The sequence below is a fragment of the Mastomys coucha genome, unplaced genomic scaffold (genome assembly GCF_008632895.1).
Source record: "Mastomys coucha isolate ucsf_1 unplaced genomic scaffold, UCSF_Mcou_1 pScaffold22, whole genome shotgun sequence".
Classification (NCBI taxonomy): domain Eukaryota; kingdom Metazoa; phylum Chordata; class Mammalia; order Rodentia; family Muridae; genus Mastomys; species Mastomys coucha.
In genome coordinates this window covers 180,025,063-180,046,211 of record NW_022196905.1, presented here as the reverse complement: position 1 = coordinate 180,046,211, position 21,149 = coordinate 180,025,063, and the positions used below count along the sequence as shown (strand labels likewise).

The 21,149-nt window shown below is 36.3% G+C and overlaps 1 long non-coding RNA gene across 1 annotated transcript in view; it reads left to right on the top strand.

The window, feature by feature from the left end:
- Positions 1-7,679: 7,679 nt before the first annotated feature.
- Positions 7,680-21,149, top strand: part of LOC116071351 — a 41,113-nt gene continuing 27,643 nt past the window's right edge. The window contains exon 1 of the long non-coding RNA XR_004110843.1: positions 7,680-7,751. This is a non-coding gene — a long non-coding RNA (uncharacterized LOC116071351). The remainder of the gene's footprint in view (positions 7,752-21,149) is intronic.

The window sequence follows — 21,149 nt, the reverse complement described above, 5'->3', positions numbered from 1 at the left end:
CATTCATGTGAGAAATGCTAAAACACATAGATAATATGAATTTCTGAGACTCAAATCAGATTATTTGCAAAGGATTATTGTACTGGCTAGTTTTGTGTGTCAACTTGACACAGGCCGGAGTTATCACAGAGAAGGGAGCTTCAGTTAAGGAAATGCCTCCATGAGATCCAGCTGTGGGGCATTTTCTCAATTAGTGATCAAGGTGGGTAGGGCCCCTTGTGGGTGGTGCCATCTCTGGGCTGGAAGTCTTGGGTTCTATAAGAGAGCAGGCTGAGCAAGCCAGGAGAAGCAAGCTAGTAAGAAACATCTTTCCATGGCCTCTGCATCAGCTCCTGCTTCCTGACCTGCTTGAGTTCCAGTCCTGACTTCCTTTGTGATAAACAGCAATGTGGAAGTAAGCCAAATAAACCCTTTACTCCCCAACTTGCTTCATGGTCATGATGTTTGTGCAGGAATAGAAACCCTGACTAAGACAATTATGCTTGTGGCCCGGTGAATCACTACAACTGGATCCATACCCTCCACTCATCTATTGTCCAATTTTAATAAGATGAATCAAAGTGGCTAAATCAAAGCTTGATCTTTAACATCCCTCTAATTTGTTTTATGAAGGTGAGCATGGTGAAACAAGCCTTCAATGCCAGATGCTAAGGATGCTACAGGGAAAAGATCTCTTTTATTTATTTATTTATTTATTTATTTATTTATTTATTTATTACTCATTCCATTCTTTTATATCGCGAATGATATCCCACTTCCCAGTTACCCAAAACCAGGCTGAAATCCTTAACAAAACTCTGTCTCAAAAAAAAAAAAAAATAGGGATTGGGGATATGGATCAGTGACAAAGCATTTTCCTAAGATGCATAAATACCTGGGTTCAGTAGACACACATGTACACACAAGCACACACACAGGCATGTGTGCATGGTCACACACACACATGTGCACAGGCACACATATAAGCACAAACACACATAAAGGCACAGGCTTGCATATGTAGACATAAACATGGAAGCACACACAGAGACACATAAACAATCACACATATACATTCAAGCACACACATGCACACAGAGGAATACACACACCTAGAAATACAGAATCAGTAAAACCATGACCTCCGGAAGCTAACACTCTACAGGAATGTAGCAGACTTCCATATAAACCAGTGCTGAGAATAACACTAATGGTATATACTGAGAACCGTATAGATGAGTAGATTATACAGGGTAGAGGCTCATTCCTCCTGAGTTAGAGTTGAGGGAAATCTTTCACTTTTGTTTTTGTTGCTTGGCCTTTGGCAAATAATTCTAGTCTTGTTCTAATATGAGAGTTCTTTCTGAAATCCAAATTACCAGAAATACTCTCTAGATGCAGCACACTATAAAGCACATTCCAGGGACTACATTTAGATATCTAAAGACTTTTTTTTACATTATTTCTGGAGGTTCCTATACTCTTATAACAACAACAACAAAATACAAATTTTGACCATTTGATAAAAGCCCTATGGGTTCTATAAGGCATCTGAATTGTAACTGAGCAGAACAGCTTCACACAAAGCAATACAGGTTACAGGACTCCAAATATTCCCAACAGAGTGCTATGCAGAAGCAAGCCCATGTATTCCTGCTGTAGCTAAAAGTATGTCACTAGCAACTGGACTTTGAAGTCAGATAGCACTTTCCCATTGCTGCCAAACAGCCCAGAAAGTAAAAGAAGTGGTACAGAAATGAGCTAAACTCCACCCGTGTGATCAGTTATTGTCACTATGTTGCAGAGAGGGAAACTGCAGTCATTATTAGAAATCACTATGTATTAATATTGATTAATGAATACTATTAATTATTTATTAAATGAGTGTCAAGGGCACAATTGGAATTAGAAACGAAAGGCTAATGGAAAGCATCTTCCCATGACATCTCCAGTTGCCCTGATGGCAGTAAATTCAGGACAAGTCTACAAGCAATCTGTATGCTCTCACAATTAATAGTGCATCCTCAGCCTTCTAAGCACCACATATTTGTCTAAAGAAACACTGGTGAGTAGACTTTCTCCAGCATTGTAGATTTTTTTTTACAGATGAGCCAGAAACTATCCACTAATATAGAAAGGTCAATGCCATCATAAGTGCCTGGTGCTAGTGTACCTTTGTTGTCAAATGTTGGATAATATGCTACTAGACTCTTGAAGGTGATCTTAAATCAAGTCTGCAAAAAAAAAATAAATAAATAAATAACATCTATCATCCTACATTGCAAACCTAATTAGAGAACCTAGAAAACATCAGATTCTTGTTCAGCTCCCTCCTGTCATAGTGATTCATAACTTATCATGAAAATAGAGGTATGTTTTTATTACACTTCCTGGGGGACCACAAATCTATACCTTCCAGAGAACATTCAGAAATTAAAAATCTGGGATTCAGTGAGATAACTGAATGAAAAAGTTTTGATTTGAGAGGTAGACTCCAGACTCAAGGACATTTGGTAGGAACAAATATCTCCCACATTCATAGATGAGGTACTGTCAGGTAAAGGAAGGTGAGCTTTCCAGAACCTGATTGCTCTCTGGCTTTTGGTCTGCTTGAAACAAATACTTCGATTGGGAACAAGAGAATGCATCTTGCGTGTACATCAATGTCTGGACACTTCTTCACAAGAATTTGACTTAAGATTCTCACACCGCATTCGCCAAGTGGTTCTGTATATTTAGTCTCTTATACATAATCTTTATTGCGGTCTGATTAAAAAGGAGGCTCTTGAGCCAATGCAATAGTAGGGTCAAAGAAGCATAGATGAGACCATCAGGTAAGTCTTTCCCCAGAGACGCAGGCTGATAGTCCAGATGCAAACTGACAATACAGACCCAGCCAAATTTCAAGTAATTCTAATTGTTTTTGAAATACCACAAAAGCTTATATCATACTGTGTAAAGCAAAATAAAGAAGGTAAATACATACACTGTTCATATATTAAATTGTAAACTGTCTTATTTATTTCAGAATAATGTTTCTATAGTCATTTCATTATTACAATGGTGTGGTTGTTTTAAATGGAGATCATGTACAACAATAAATGAAGAATATGAAAATGACTATATACTATTTATTTGTCCTCTGTGTTCATTAGAAAGTTTTCCTAAATGTGTCTCTGTACACTTGGCTATATAAAGGTAACATTAATATGATCCATTACTATATTAAGAACATTGAGTTCAGAACAAAACTGCCTGATGTATCTTTTTCATATGCTTATGCAAATTTCAGCAAAAATTTCTTGCAGCTTTCTAATTCTCACTGTTATATTTATAAAAATTAATAATTGATTCATATGTGAATATGTATGAATATTTTCCTCTGAAAAAAATGAAAAATGGTTCAAGGCCTTTTATCATATCTTTTTTTTTCTTACCTAGACAGCTGTTGCTAGATGACAATTAAATTGCTTGTTATGTACTTGAGAAAAAGGACATGAAAATATTTTTAGTGCTTTTTATATTTTCCTATCCTAAAATGAAGGGACAAATGATTAAAAGCATGCCATAGAAAAGAGATACTTTACTCTTTTGTCAACATTTGCACCTGCCTTCCTTCATTTGCCTACTAGAAGTCATGAGCAAAGTTGACATATAAACCAAGGTTAAGACTAGAGAGATACCCTAATCCTAAAATTGTCTTTTCTGAATAGCAACTTAAGGGAGATGCAGAATGTCTTGCCTCAAATGTTTATTAATATTTCTTATGGAGGACAGCTCTTACTTGGTCCCTTAGCAAGAGGCAGCAGTCATCTTTGGCTAAGTTTTCAAAGTATTTGTAACGCAAAGGGAATTTTCCATGGGTAGCTTTTACCACCACCATCACCACCACCACCACCACCACCACCACCACCACCACCACCACAACAACAACAACAACAACAACAACATCAACAACAAATCTTATCTGGCCCATAATTTACCTGAAATAAAGTATGTACACTCAGAGTACTAAAAACTCAACTTTTCATGAATGGTATATAGGGGTGTTTTATTTCTGTTTGTGCTGGTTTTGGTTTTTTATCACTAAAAGTGGAAATGTCACCCTGTAATGCCCTAGGTCATCCCATGAAATGACGAATACTCCAGCAAGGTGAGGAACAAGCAATATCTCTCCAAGAACAGTATACAAACAACTCTGACTGTTGCTTACCAAAGGACACTTCTTAGGCATAGGGCATATCTTGTCTTTCCCCTAAAGTTCTAAGGATGGACTTTTCCTTCCTTTTTCTTGATAATTTTAGTACAAAGAACACAAGAACAGAGAACTGACTCCGGGGCCATATTTTCTGAAGTTTCATTTTGTAGCTTAATATTTATAAAATTCAGAGCAAGTTTTCTAATCCTCTGTTGCTCTTGTTTCTTCAACTATCAAATGAAAATAATAATGATACCCACTGAACCCAATCATAGTGTTAACCCAATAAGTATGTTTAAAATGCTTAAAACATTGTTTGCTACACTATAATTTAGTAGAAATTATCAACTTCCCCTTATTTCATTTTAATCAATAGCAAAAACAAATGTTGTTCTCCTTCATGTGTGTGTACGTGTAAAGATGGAGTATGGAAAAACAAGCATGAATTACTAAAAATGAGTGTTCACTCTACTTTTGAAGGACAAGCTAGACATGAGCTAGGTGGATGGATGGCAAATTTGGGGCAATTGCCAAGAGCAGAGTTGAAAGGATAGGATTAGTGTGAGAATCCTTAAGACATATAGTGAACTAGCAGTGACGTGATAATGACTAAAGGAGATCTATGGCTCTCATTTTCCTAATTAATCCTGACTGTATTTTTGTAATTAATCCTCACCATGTTTTTCTTTGACTTGATATTGAATGGTGGGGTCAGTGCAAAAAACATTGTGGTGAGGTAGAATTGTAACTATTGGGTGTCTAAGGAAAATGAAGGGCAAGAAATAAGAAAGGAACAACTGTATTGAGGCTAAGAAATTGAATAACGCAATGACAAATACTTAAGGCAGTTGTGGTGGTTTGAATAGGAATTCCCCACCCCACCCCAGATTTATGTGTTTGAATGCTTGGCCCATAAAGAATAGCACTATTCTGGAGAATGGCCTTGTTGGAGAAAGTATGTCACTATGGGGGCAGGCGTTGAGGTCTCCTGTGTTCAAACTCTACCCAGTGTTGAATTCCAGTCTTCTCATGATTGACTTCAAATCAAGATGTAGAGTTCTCAGCTTCTCCAGCACCTTAATGTCTACCTTGATGCTTCCATGTTTCCTGTTATTATGATAATAGACTAAACCTCTGAAAGTATAAGTTAGCCCCAATTAAATATTTTACTTTATAAGAGTTGCCTTGGTCATGGTGTCTCTTCACAGTAATGGAAACCTAAGATGGAAGTCATGCCTTTGGGCAGTTTGTATTAACTTTCAGGCATGACTGGATCCAAATCTAGCTTTACATAGTTTTGGATCTGATTGTTCCTAAAATGATAGCTTAGAAAATAAGTCACAATATCAAACAAATCACTAAACAAACTTCTGGAAAAGAAGGTCTACAAAAGTCACTTTAAACCAGGGTGGTTGAAGTTTTCATAGAATGGTAATATTTAAAAAAGCCTTAAATTTGAATAGTCTGCATAAATGAGCAAGACTTTAACAGGTAAAATTGCCTTGCAATATTAGAGATTATAGAGAATGGTAAATCCTGAGCAGAACTCCTGAATGTGGTGGATGTAGAAAATAAGAAACAGGTATTGGGGTGATAGTGAAGAGCCTTTGAGGACATAAGGCAGCCAATGAAAAGTTCCTGAAACCTAAGAATGCATTGGGAAGTCTACGTTAGAAGCAAGAAAGAAGTACCAAGGCAAACATACTCATTTTGGAATGCTAACAGCAAAATGAAACAAATTCAATGCAGCATGTCAGAGGGGCACACTAATCAGAAAATTAACTAACATTGATCTGAAATATATCCAAGAGCTTAGGTAAAACTCAGAATTTGACACCTGGCTGTGGTGGCACATGCCTTTAATTCCAGCACTTGGGAGGCAGAGGCAGGCAGATTTCTGAGTTCAAGGCCAGCCTGGTCTACAGACTGAGTTCTAGGACAGCCAGGGCTATACAGAGAAACCCTGTCTCGGAAAAAAAAATCAGGATTTGGAGTCATATTTGTTTAGGTTTAGGCTCTGGACAAGCTTCCTGTCCCTTGGCCTTCATCAAAATTAGCTGTAAAATGGCCTAACCTCATTTGTACCAATTTATGTGTTTCTGTTTCCATTATAATTCTACCAAATAATTAACTGGTTTTTTTTTCCTCTAGAAAATGAGGTCAGTAAGAGCAAAGATTTTTGTCTCCTATGGTTAATTAATATATCCCAGCCTCATGGTGCCCCTGCTTACCAGACAGACCCAGTTACCAAATCCATCATCCTTTAACGCCATGAAGAATTGTGTTTATTAGTCATCAGCAGCCAGGATGCTGGAGTCGGGGGGAGGGGGAGCGGCTTCTGTGCCTGAGCACAGTTTTGATGACAGGAACATAGGGCAGGGGTGTTGATGCTTGGATTTATAGAAGCTGTATGTGAAGCCATCAAGCTTCTGAGACATGCTCATCTCTTTCCTTGGCTTGCAATATACTCACACACTTTTGTGTCAATGACTCTTTACATGGTGTTCTTTGAAAATTAGGTAGTGACCAATCACTCATTATTCATTGCCAAATTACTACATTGCATTCTTTTCATTAATGTGGGTTGGAAATTCAGAGAAGACGAATAGAATTTTTTCAAAGTCAACAATAATTTTTAGTTATTGCCCTGAAATAGAGGATGGTGTTGGAAAAGAAGAACCTCTCATACAGTGACAAGGTTGAACATACGTTACAGTAAATGAGCAAGTCAAAGACTATTAGTATAATGAATATCTCAGGAAGTATCAGTTGATACTTATCAACAAGTAAAATTATGTGAGAAATACAACTAAATTGGAATAGACATTTATAAAATCTACAGTGGAAGAATAAGCTTGAAATAGTCTTACAGAGAACAAATGCTCACTTTGGTCTTAAACACAAAGCCTCAGAACTGGGTGAGATCACATATGTTATGTTCATATTAATGCTATGCAATAATAACAGGCTTAACAATTCATGATACCAGAACACCATAAACTTTAATTGAGTGAAACAGGTTTAAATATATGCTTCAGAGACTCTGTGTTTGTGAAACAGGTTCTGGCCCAACCCTGTTCTCTTAAGTGGATAAACAAGACATAACATCTTGATAAATCACTGTCACCACCACAGTAGGCTAAAGATAACAGATATGGAGGCAGAGGCCTCATAGGAAGTTAAAGATGAATAGTAGCAAATGTTATCTTTAATGGAAAAAATGCTTAAAGTGCTCTAAGCACTTGGGCTACTTCCTTGAAGCACTCATGAAATCCTTGTGGATGCTTCCAGTTCTGTGGCACTCAGCCCAGAGCATGCCTGTTTTCAAGATGTTTGCTTTGCTTTTTCAGGCTCCCATCCAGGGGCATGATTCACAGAAACAGGAAGAAGTCCCAGTCACTGAGCTGATAAACATGACTGTGGCCAGGCAAAGGGTGGCTCTGTCACAGCCACACTTATTTATAACCTTACCCCTGTCCTTATTCTGTATCAAGGTTCTATATGTGAACAAGACTGAAGGATACAGAGGACTCTGCCCAAGGATGCACAGTTGAAGTCCTATTTTATTGCAAAGGTAATGATATATTATTATAGATTTCTTTGATCTAGATGTTATAACTTATAATGCTTTTATTTGGCTTTGTCCTCTATGCATTACAAAATACATTTCCACTAGAGCCAAGTGGTTGACCAATCAAGTCCAAAGAAGTTTATGTATAACATGTCTTAGTTTGCTTTATATTACTGTGATAAAGCCCGTTAGCAAAATCCAAGGCAGGAACTCAAGGTAGGAACCTGGAGGCAGGTTGAGTATTCTTGGATAACATTAGTATTCATATAAAAATGTGTCTTTCCACTTTATCACTCTGAAGCTATATATTTAATATCAATATGAGTGTTCGTGTTTAGTAAATCTTTTTCAGGATTGTTCCCCAGGGTCATATATTCTTAATTTATAGTCCCACTATGTGCTCGTTAGTTTTGGTTAATTTGACCCAGGCTAGGGTTATCTGGAGAGAAGAAATCTCTATTGAAAAACTGCCTCCTTCACCCTGGCCTTTAGGCAAGTCCGTAGGACATTTTATTGATTAAGAAGTAATTGATGTGCAGAGGCCTAGCCCACCGTGTAAAGTGCCGCCCCTGGACAGGTGGTCCTGGGTTATATAAAAAAAATCAAACTGAGCAAGTTATAAGAGGCAAGTCAGAAAGCAACATTCTCCCACAGACTGTGTGATCTGAATATGTAAGCCAATTAAACCCTTTCCTTCTCAAATTCCTTTGGACGTGAGGACATCAATACATATTCTGAAATTGATTAGTCGTTCTAAGAAAGAACTAAATAATTAAATATTCTATGATGTCATAAAATAATTCTATGATGTTCAAATATGTATATTTCCTCTATGAAATGATATTCTTGGTGTTTTGTTTTAGGTATAATATAGCAGATACAGTATAATTAGTCTAGACTATTTTAACAATTAGAATAAGTTATATTAGTATACTCTAAACTGAATTTTTAAAACTTGACCAAATGCAATTTCTTTGCTTTTAAAGTCTTTTAGAGTCTATAAAACAAGTTTTAAAACCTCATATTCCTCTTCATCATTAAATACCAAGGACTTGCTAGCTATATTGGTGGGGAGAGTTCTAAGCATCGGAGGGTTATGGAAGTATGTGGCTGTTATTATATGCTTTTAGTTCATTTAGAGAAGACATGAGGTTCTCTGTATAAATTCCACAATTTACTAAATAAATTACTAAGGCACAAGTACCCCTGGTACAAACTACTGCACCTTCCTTGTCTTATAGAATGTTGATATTAGTTCCAAAGAAATTGTGACTGCAATTCACAGCAAGTCCATTCCTTATTGCTCAAGAAACTAGCTGGAGCCATTAGAGGTGTGCCTATGCATGCCTTACTTTCAGGTAACTGAGGGAACTCAAAAGGCAGTCTACCAGGAGTCTTAGATCCCATGACCTCAGAGAACTTAAGGCTAAATCATTGGGAAAAAGGGCTTTTCTTTTTTCTAAGAGAGGACTGAAATACAGCCTGGGATTTTCAGTCAACTTCTACTTTATCTGAGCATCTTGTAATTCCAACACATTCTATGATGACTGAAAACCAAATATGTGAAAGGGGGAGTCGAAGGCAATCTGGAGAGCTACTGTGCATTGGGGGGAGAACAAAAGCAAATTCTCCTCATTTATGAAAATCAGGTGCTGTCCAGTGTCCTGTGTTGAGCACAGCTAGCATGAATTTCATTTGTGAAATGACAGGATGGTGAAGAAGCCATATTAGAAAGAAAGTAGGAACTCCTGACACTTGCAACAAATTTCAAGAAATAGAGAAAGAAGCAAAAATTAAGCTAACACATATTGTCTCTGTGACCACAGTATTGGCCAATCAGTGGATTATATTTTTTTATGTATTAATTAATGTTTGCTGAATGAATGAATAAGTGCACAAGGGACTGAGGAAGGAGGAAACAAGAAGGAGATTTGCCATGTTGGGAGACGGTGGAGGAAATGAGAGACCATGAATGAGAATGTGCAGGACAGAAATACAGCTGCCATGAAGGAGCCAGGGGGTGGAGTTGGGGAGTGGGAGCAGATGGGGAGGAGGGCAGGAAGGGGAAGTAGCCTTCAGAGAGCTGCCTGACTGGGTCTAGGGCAGCAAAGATGGATTTTGGTGGGTAATGACTTGGGAATATTGGAGGGATGTGGATTAGCTATATAGAAGTTAAGAAGTGATCCAGCCATTGAGCTGATTAAGGTATATCAAGATATAAAGGCTGTATGTATTTGTCTTTCATTCAGGAATTCAGAACATTGGGGTGGGTATTGAGGAATGCACTGTCACCACTGGGATCAATTTGAGTAGTTTAAATGGGCACTGCTACAGAAAACACTTGGATTTGTTATGTTATATATGGCTCATGTTTCAACTGGCTTCATTCTAAATTGAACGAATGAAAAGTGTTTGTAGTTATACCCTAAGCACAAGTAACATGGTAAGTCCTAATTCTTTCCATCACAGTCAATTTAACTTTTTCCTAAGAATGTAATAATATTTAGCTTTCTTTGGTTGACTATATAGTTAAACTAATGAAAAAATTTACAAATTGAAAGGAAAAAGGATTTGACTTTGGATACTCAATAATTTACTGTAATTCCAAATAAACAAACAACCCTCCTCCCAAAATATCCAAATTACCACAATGAATTGCACTAAAATGCATAAGCTAATCTTCAGTATAATCTAAATAATTTAAGGTTCATGAGCATAGTTTGAACTATATACAAGATAAAACTATTTTTTGAAAATAAATACATATTTTAGTAATAAAAATCGCCCCATGAATATCTAAAATTTATGTCAGGTAAACAACAGATGTACAATAAATTTAGATACTAACTATCTGTGGTAATTAACGACAACCTAGGGATCAACTTCAGATAATAGAAAATATAAACACAGGTTTTAATTGGACTAGAGGGGCTCCTAGTGCTGTTAATAATAGATTTTTAAACACTCGAGATAAATATCCTCTAGTAACTGCTCTCAATAAAACAATGGACCAAAACATCTTTTTATTTAAATGTAAACCATATATAAAGAGTCTATTTGTACTGAAATAATAACTTTAGTTCTTACTAGTTGAAACATTACCTTAAGTCTAGGGACCTATCTACATTTTTTAATCAGTAATTTGGCATTGGTGTGCAAGGAGACAATTGTATGTAAATGGGGTATATGTTTAATTTAGAGTCATTTTTTTCAAATAACAAAATCATAGGAGTGATGAGAATTTTTCTAGATGTGCATACTTAAATTATTACCATTAATTTAGTTCTTTTTAAGTAGAGCACTGGCTCTAAATGTAAAGTTGATACAACCTAAAATTAGCCAGGAGAATGTCATTATTAGAAATTATTTAGATCAGTTTGGCCTGTCTTATGAGAATATATGTTTGTTTATTAATGTTAGGAGACCCAGCAGCCCATTATTGGCAACACCACTTCTAGGCCAGGGGTCCTAAGCTGTATAAATGTATAAACAGCTAGCTAGTAGCAAGTGATTAGGCAGCCAGGGTTATTCATCTCTCTCTGGTCTTGATCATGAATGTGATGCTTTATGTCCCTGCCTTGACTTCCTTGAAATGATTATTTTTTCCCCCAAGGCTGCCTTTGATGGAGATATTTTGCCATAGAACAGATGTAAAACACAGACAAGTAAGACTTCTGTCTCCATGACAAATTATAAGTTATATTAACCAACAGTAACAGGCTTAAAATTTTAGAGATCTGCTCACCTTTCTTCTTTTCCTCATACTATAACTGTTTTTGCTTTCATTGTATTTATATTTTTAAATGCTGTAATCTACACAACGCTCAAACCCATTATTCCTAAAAAATCTCCCTCTCACCATGGGTGTCTTAAGATTTTTCATGATTTGCTTCAGTTCTTGCAATTTTCTTACTTAAGCAAAGGTTTCCATTGAAAGTATGTTAGCTTCCTAGAACTGGAAATGGATCAATAGTTGGGTTTGAACACAACAGTAGGGACTTAATTATGGTTGTCTGGAAAGAGCAGTGAAGGAAGACAACTCTTTATGATTATGATCCATGGCTGATTCTATACACTGAGCAATTTCAACTTAATTGTAGCTTGATAAAAATAGAAAGAGCTGAACCACAAAGTGTCTATAGTGTCTTCCTGGTATTGATATTCTAACTGGAGTGCAATTTGGGTCAGAGAAAGGGCACTTGTTTATATGACCACACAAATACATTCAACTATCAGTTCAAACACACGATGTTTTCAGACACACTAAAATAAAAATCTTGCAATAATGGGATGTGTGAGAATGCTAGTGTATTAGTGGGAGTACTCTAGAGTAACTGACTTTTTAGAATGAATTTCTCTCTGTATATAGAAAGGGGATTTATTAGAATGACTTACAGGCTGTGGTTCAACTGGTCAAACAGTGACTGGCTATGAACAGAAAGTCCAAGAATTCAGTACTTGCTCAGGTCCAGGAGGCTGAGTATTTCAGCCGGTCTTCAGTACGTGCTGGAATATCAACAAAGTAGGCTCTAGTGCTGGTGAAGGAATGAACTTGCTGGTAAAGCAAGGGTGGACGGCACTAAACAAAAGCTTCTTTCCTCCATGTCCTTTTATAGGCTTCTAGCAGAAGACAGGGCCCAGATTAGACCTGGATTAATGTTATGTCCTTCATGCCTGAAGATCTGTTTTAAAGGCATGTCTTTCCCAGATCAAAATATCTGGATTAAATGCTTGTCTTCCTATAAACTAGATTGAAGTGAATCTTTCTACTTCAAATGAATCAAAAACCCCTCAGAAGTGAGCCCTCCATTGGGTTTTTGGTCCAGATATCGTCAACTATTTAACTGAGAGTAACTATTAAAGCTTGTAAAATACCTTCTGAGAAGTGACTGTGGCTAAGTGAGACAAGCTACATTCATAGAAAGCAGTCTGTAGATCTGAAAACAGAGTAAGTCTTCGTATATAAACAGCTACAAAGTCTAGTATCTCCCTCCAACAAAGAGGGGCAGAAGTGAAGTCTACAAAAAAAAAAAAATCCCTAGAACACGGTTAAAATGGTATACCGGGTAATACAACATCCAGTTCTCTGCCTCCATATAAACCTAAAGTAAAAATATGAAGGAAATAGTATTTTATTCAAAGATTGGTGATATTTAAAAAAACATAATATCTAGGAGCTGGAGAGATGGCTCAGTGGTTAAGAGCACTGACTGCTCTTCCAGAGGTCCTGAGTTCAAATCCCAGCAACCACATAGTGGCTCACAACCATCTGTAATGAGATCAGATGACCTCTTCTGGTGTGTCTGAAGGCAGCTACAGTGTACTCACATACATAAAATAAATAATTATTTCTAAAAAATATCTAAATGAAGATGCTATAGAAAACAAGGATGTTCAAAAGAATGCAAAAACGTTAAGGTATAAAATTCTTCTCCAAAGAATGTTTATTATAGAACAGATATAAATTTTAATCACATGCCTTTCTGCAATGTTTTTTTAAAGGACTCAATTTATTTAAAAACAAGAGAACTACAAAGAGGAAAACAAATTCAGATATGGTTATCACAATGTAACTGATGAAGATAAAAATGTAAGTGGGTTGGGATATGTTAGAAGAGAAAGGAAGAGCAGTCACAGAACCAGAACCCAGAGAGAATGGGAAATAACACAAAGGAAAATTGACACTGTGGATTAGGAAGACAGGGGCATCAAATAGCAAAATCAAGTGAAAATTAAGGCAAAGCTAAAAAGAAAACTTTAAACAGTAGAAATGTAAATAAGAAGCTGTGTATATGTAATGAATCTGACAAAATGAAATAACACAATAGAACCTATATTATATTTAAGTGTATAAGTCACTGATGTTCTTTAGAAATTGAAGGTTTCCATTTGAAAAATTCCATTGTGCATTAGGAAAATGACATCAATAAATACCCCAAGAGTTATTTGATTTTTTTAAAAAAGATATAATCCTTTTTCAAATATCAGCAAAAACAAATTTACTTATAATGCAAAAATTATATTACCCAGTTAGGCTTATATATTACTAGCTAGAAGCTAGTCAGACAATAACTTCTAAACAGTCCCCAAGAAAAAGGCAATAATTGAGAATATTGTACACAGTTATATTGTACACAATGATAGGAGAATTAAAGACAAAAAGAGAATTGTGTTGCTGGACATAGAAAAGGCTGTGTTTGTTGATACTAAATTCATCTGTAAATTTCAAATACAAGGAAATTACAATTGCAGAATCAAATGGATATCTTAACTTTTCCAGCCAAGAAATTATATATTGTAAAAATGGGAATAGGAAAGGGAAAGGAAATAGAGAATATAAATCCTTGTTCATTCATCTTTGTATAATTATAATTAAAGAATATCATTTAAAATGAGAAATCAAAATAGAGTTGAAATAAAGGTGCATAATTAATGGAAACTTGGCTAAATAAGTTACAGCATACACACAATGAAATTATAGTACACACACAATAGAAACACACACAGTAACAATGACAAAGAATTGGCACATATGAGAATAATACTCAAATAAAAATTTGTAGGGAACTGATAAACAGAAAATGAGACATGGGAGGTGGATATGAGCTGCAGGAGAATTAGATGTTTTTCTAACCCAAACTTTGTGTCTAAACAGGAAACCACAATTTAAATATTTAGTGTATGCATGCAGTGATAATTTTCCCTCCAGCGTGTGTTTGCCTGGCTTCTCTTCCTCCCTTAGTGGCAAAACAAATGGCATAATAAGACTTAATGTGCAAAGAAAGAGACAAAAGAGGACACTGCAGCTTTAGTGGGTTTGTTAGGCAGCCAGCATCTAGCACGGTTGCCACGAAGTTATAAATATGTGGCTAACAATCATGGCAGCCTTCTGTCTCTGGAATACAACAAAACAGAAGAATTGAATATGTAATATTAACTTTCACTATGATTTGTTCTGCATTCATTTTTCTAAGCTAAAAATATAAATCTATTTCTCATACTTTCGCATTTGATTTTTTTTTCAAACCAGAAGTAATAGCTAAGGCAGGGCCTTCTAATTTGTTTTTTCTTAGAAAGAAAGTTAATGTGTTTACCAATTAATAAAATGAAAGCTGAGTCATACAATTCCACTATAAGAAATCTGCACAAGCAACTTGTAGAAACCAGAAAGGACCCAGTAAACATCTCAGGTTCAATAGTTTTGTGTGAGTGTGTGTGTGTGCACATGATATGTGAATGTATATAGTGTGCTGTATATTTGTGTTTATGGTATATGAGTGTGTGTGTGGTATGTGAGTGTGTGTATGCATGTATGTGTGAGTCTTTGTGTGCATGTGTCTGTGTGTCTTTGTGTGTGTATACATGTATGTTTATGTGTATATGTATTGCTGTATGTGTTATTTGTGTGTCTTTGTGTTTGTGTGTGAATGTGTGTGTATATGTGTGTGTTGTATGTGTGTGTGTATAATGTATGAGTGGTATGGATGTGTAGTATAGTTTGTGTGGGGGTGTGTGTGTAGTATGGTTTGTGTGTGTGTGTGTGGTATGTATAGTGTATGTTTTATGGGTGTGTTATGTGTGTGTGTGTAGTGTGCTATGTTTGTGTGTGTGTGTGTGTGTGCATGCCTATGTGTGTGTATTATGTGGTGTAGTGTAGCAGAGTGCATGTATAATATAGTGTAGTGTATACATCTATACAATGATGTGTATTCACCTGTGGGGAAAGATGCTGTTTAGTTTCTTCCTCTGTCACTCTATACCTTTTATTTTTGACATAGCATCAACAACTGAAATAGGAGTCCAGTGATTGGCTAGGCATTCTGGTCAGTAAGCCCCAGAGATCTACCTGTCTCTACTCCCCAGTGCCAGCAATAGGCCACCAAGCCCAGATTTTTACATGTATACTGGGGATCCAAACTCAGGTCCCCTCATTTTGTTTTTTTACTGAGGCATCTACCTGTTCTCAACTTCAATAGTATTTTTAAACAATGAAAGAAACTATGCCATTAGATCAAGGGTTTAAGAACATCTGCAGATGCTGGTATAAAACTGAAAATACAAACAAAAAAAAAACCCTGAAAATTATATCGTTATAGATTAGTATTCAAGGTGGTAGAGAATAACAGAATGTCTTATCTCATAGTTCTAAAGGACAAAGTCAAACGCTAGGAGGGTTCTGCTCCTTCTCTAGGGGCAGGGGATGTCACTTGGGCCTCTCACAAAGTTAGTTGCTTCCATAATGACTCATTTGAAGACAGGCCAGCCTTCCTCCTGCCATCTGCACCCTGAGCATTTCTGCCTCTGCCTCAAAATTTCCCCTTTTATGAGGCCATAGAATAAATGGATCAAGGCCTATCCAAATGACTTTAATAAAGGTTTGATTTCCAAATAGCATCTTGTTCTTCTAAACAGCACTGAGATATCAACACGTTTTAGATGGCAAGTGACATAAATAGACTCATAGAATAGCTTGTCTTCTATTTCCCAAATTCATGGCCCACACCTATGAAAATATACCCTCTATTCTCCAATATCACTGAATGTCTTCAGCATCCCACATTCAAGTTTCCATACACACTATCAATAACATCAATTCAATGTCCCAAATTTCGTCATCTACATCATCTCATCAATTATGGGTAAAATTCAAGGTGTGATTCATTCTGGTTTTATTAATTATGATTAAATGATAAAACCAAGGAAAGAGATTCCATGAGAAATACCATCAAAAGACTTATAGTCTGAGATCAAATATTCAGATCAGCAGCATCTAAGGATAACAAAGTATTTTAAATACTACAACGGTAAGACAATTTTTAAGCCTAAATTTAAGATGAACGCAAGTCATCGTATAATGTAATGAAGCCATTTTTACTTTGATTAACCTAAACACAAGTTTTAATTATATAGAAGCCAATGAGAACATTTGAGTCTTATCTCAATATTACATAATAAAACTCATTTTAGACTCTGATCACTCTTCTTTGAACCCCAGTTAAAAGAAAGGATAATTCTTACCTCATATCCTACCCAACATGTTCCAAACATAGACCTAATTTTATCATAAGTTAATACATATAATTTTTGTATGTTATATAGTACATATACATATATTGAAATATCCATGAATATAACTCATAACACTAGAATTTTATTGTAGTTTATTGAAACCTAATGTTTCTCTGGCACCATAGCATGATAGAAAAGGGTGTATCCATAGCCTCTAGTCTATCTCCATGCCTCTAAGAAAATATTCAGAGTCCAAACAATTGACAATAGGAATCTAACTTGAGTAAAGTATGATACAACTCAACATGTGATAACAGATGCATTGATTGGTAATTCTAGGTCACACATAACTACAAATACTGGTCCATAACCACTACAACAGTAGTTAAACCAGAATGGTCAAAATTTGGTCAAGGACTGAAAGGTCCTTATTTTCCTCCCATGTTCAGCTCACAACCAACCAGAGAGAGCTAAATAAGGTCCCTAAATAAGTGCCAAAGATGCAACTCCTGGACTTTTCCCATCCCCAATGTCTCATGTCAAAAGCTTTCAGGCTCTGTTGTTCAGTAAGATGCTTCCCACTGTTCTGTCTCAAGCAAGGATGGCTGATTCTATGCTAACCTGAACTCTGCTTGCTCTTCTTTTGCTGTTCATTAACACTCACAGAGAGCATCCACACCTCACCACAAAAGCATGAGAAAGGAGCTCAGATATGAACCCAAGCCCAGGGTCATTAACTCTTGAGCCAAGCAGAACACAGATGTTTCACATGGCAAGCAGAGCTTTATAAATAGCTGTTATATTTATTGATTGTGGATCTTATAAACCTAGAGGATTCTTACTTTTCTGCGTCTTCAGAAAAAAAAAATGCAATGTAAAAAGTGTTATAAGAATGAACTATGACAATTGGTGTTCACTCATCATGTGCTTGCCATTTGGAAGATGAGAAGATTACAGCTGAGATACAGCTGGTTGGGATGGGCTGAGTCCTGTTAGAACCAGAAAACTCAAATGTCTCATGGCTTCATAAATTTAAACATTGTCAGCATAGCCAATAATGTTACTTCCTCACACTGCACTAGTAATTCCCTAAATTTTACAACCAACATGTAAGCACACATTTAAACAAGTAAGCACCACATAGCAGACTTAATCAGATCAGAACCAACAAAGGTGGACCCAAGATGGACTGTGATGTGGAAGATGACATACTAGGAGCATTTTTCAGCAGCTAAAGCTGAGTCACATTAGAAAAAAAAAATGTGCTTTACTGTCAAGCTTATGCATTCACTTCTCAAAGGTCTTCATGATTTTAAATTATTTATTTTGTTGCAACTCACTTGAAGCTTAAAAATTAAGTCATCCAGTAATTCATGGGTGTCAATCATATCATTAGCATCATTCATTATACATTATGTACTAAAAAGAATGAGCTTGACGTTATGGAATACTTGGGGAAAAGATAAATGGATGATCCTTTCTGTAGCATCTTTTTTTTTTCCAAAATGAATATACATTGTCTTCTTATATCCTGATTCCTTCTCTCTACTACTTCCAGTTCCTTCTAATTAACTTTCCTTCCTATTCTGTCTCTTAAAGAACAAACAAGCTTCTAAGGCATAGTAGTAAAGTAAAATATAATATGATAAAACAAAACCTAAAACAAGAGAATAGAACAAAACAACATAAGGAAAAGAGCTCGAGAAAAGGCACCAGGAAAAGATAAAGACGTGGAAACCCACTCGTTTGCACACTCAGGAATCCCATAAAAACACTAAGTTGGAAGCCATAATATATACCCAAAGGACCTGTAGTGTAAAAAAGAGAGAAGTGTGTGTGTGTGTGTGTGTGTGTGTGTGTGTGTATCAACATCAACATGGCAATGATTATAATTCTTAGAAACAGTAATTGAGTCAAGAAAGTCATAATAGCAAGAGCATAAAATCATGTACAAAATCCTAGAGTTCAGATTTTGATAAACCAAATACTTCAATATGCTGTGGGAGGTTTTTGTTTTTTTGGTTTTTATTAATTTGCAGTAATGAATGAGTTCTTTCTAACACTGTGAGACAATGATTCTAAATCATGTGCAGAATAGAAAATTCAAAATGATGCTATCATATCATACAAGCACACACTTTGAAAGTGAGCAAGGTTTTTGAAACTACATCCTCCAAAATCTTAGCTACGAATAAGATACAACTGAGGTTGGCCTTCAGAAGAGGAGTTGTGTGTCTCTAGAGCCAGTTGTTTATTTTGGATTCAGGATGAGCTCCAGAAACTCATGCTGAAAAGCAAGAGTGAACAACAATCTGAAGCCACACAGGTTTGAACACCTTTTATGTGACAGGTAACAAAAACAGAAATCCAAAGTATTAATTTATATTTAATAGGTTTGGTTACAAAGCCAGTGAAGAAACCATAGTAGCTGACCTGTGCATTCCTGCACTCTGTTTAGAAAACTTTCTGTGAACAGCATTGCTAAAAGTAACTCCAATGCGGGGCTTTAGTGACATGTGTCAGAGGGCTACTAAGGTTACTTACAGGTCCTTTTTATCCAAAAACTTCAGCAAAACTGACACATTAAAGACTACCAATAGCTTCTCCAGTGGCTACGCCATGGTCTACTGTTTTTCTTTCACATAAATCGGCAACAATAAAGGACGGCTGGTGGTCTCTCTGGCTGTGATGCCATCTTTTCTAGATGCCTAATTTCCTATCTTCCTAACCACACAAGATGTTCCACTGGTCCCTTTGCTGTTTTTCATCTTTTCTCTGATAGCTCAGCAAGAGCTCCTAAGAGCCCAGTCCTGGGGCAAATTTCACACTCTGGGCAGTTGCGTTCTAAGTAGCACACTGTTCATTTCTAAGTAACGTACTGGATGATTTAAGCTGCCCACCTCGGAAACCTAGAAGAAATCCACACTATCAATTTTCTCCAAAGACCTAATTAATCAGTCCCAGAAATCTGAGTTTTAACAAGAATAGCAGCAATTCTATTAGATAATAGATTGAAACATATTTCTGTCCCTCATCTTATGGTCTGCACTTAGTACCAACTATAAAGTATGCATTCTGTGTTTACTTGTCTGTGACTTGGTCCTACAGAAGTCTAGACTGATAGATGGATTGCTAATTGGACCTCTCCATTTAGATGTGTAATATGAATTTCACTGTTGCATGTCAAAACAAATTGAAGATAGTACCCCCATTTGTTACTCAGTTTGTGGTGCTGTTCATAGTCTCCATTTTTGGTTAAAGAATAAATATGCTTTACAGTTGCTAAAATAACTGTTTAGATGTGTAATTGATCCCTACCTTATTCCGCTCCAGCTCCATATCTGATTTATCAGATAATCCTGTCAGAATTCAAAATGTACTCACAAAATATCCATATCTTTTTTATCTCTGCTGCTATTGGCCATGTCAAGTAACTGTGATCTTTCACATGATATGTGCAATAGCCTTATAATAGGGTTTTTTTTTCCCCTCTCTCTCTTTCTCTCTTATCCTTCTGGTCTAAGTTCAGCCAAGCAGCTAAAATGATTTCCTTAAAATAGAACTGTGAATTGAGTTGCACTTTGATGGTATACGTTCAGTAAATTCAATCCTCCTACAGATTCCAATGGTAAACTCTGAACACAAGGATCAAAGTAAACAAAAGGAAAATAAAATTGTCCTTGAACTCTCAAATGTAAACAAAGGGGTAAACTATAGGGAGAAGTCTAAGCTTACAGAAGAAAGCTGGAGGGCCGAAGGCAATTGCTTTGTCTGAATGAAGAGTTTTCATCCAGAGATGATTATCAGCATTGAGGATTAAAACTTCTTCATAAAATGTGCATCTTTCGGCTACACAATGGCAGGAATATTCTAAGATGGGGCAAACCAGAGAAGACTCTAGCCTAATACTGTATGGAAATGAGCACAGGACTGGAAAAAAATACTTTGAAGAAATAGTGCATTTAAAATATGAAAAAATATAATAATTTGATAGTTGCTTAAAAATCTAAGACTTCATGTACCTCTGATTTTCCATTCCTAGAAAACAACACTTTTCCAAAGACAAATCATTAACCTTCTCAGGTGAGCTCTGTTGTTCCAATTTAAAATAATGTTCTTATCCCCAGCTCCTTTACCTGAGCTCCCACCCACGTCACTAATCTTATCACCTTATAGCATTTACAATACATTCTGTCTGGTGAAGACTTACTAAGCACAAATTTTAGACATGCAGAAGTCCTGGTCTGCCACAGGCTGGCCGATCTGGGCCTCCCTCAACCTGCGGGAGAAACGGGGTCCTAGTCAGGTAGACAAGGCGTAGGAGAAGAATGACAAACAGAGCCGACACAAGGGTGTGTTGAATCTGGATGTATTTCTTTTTTTTTTTTTTTT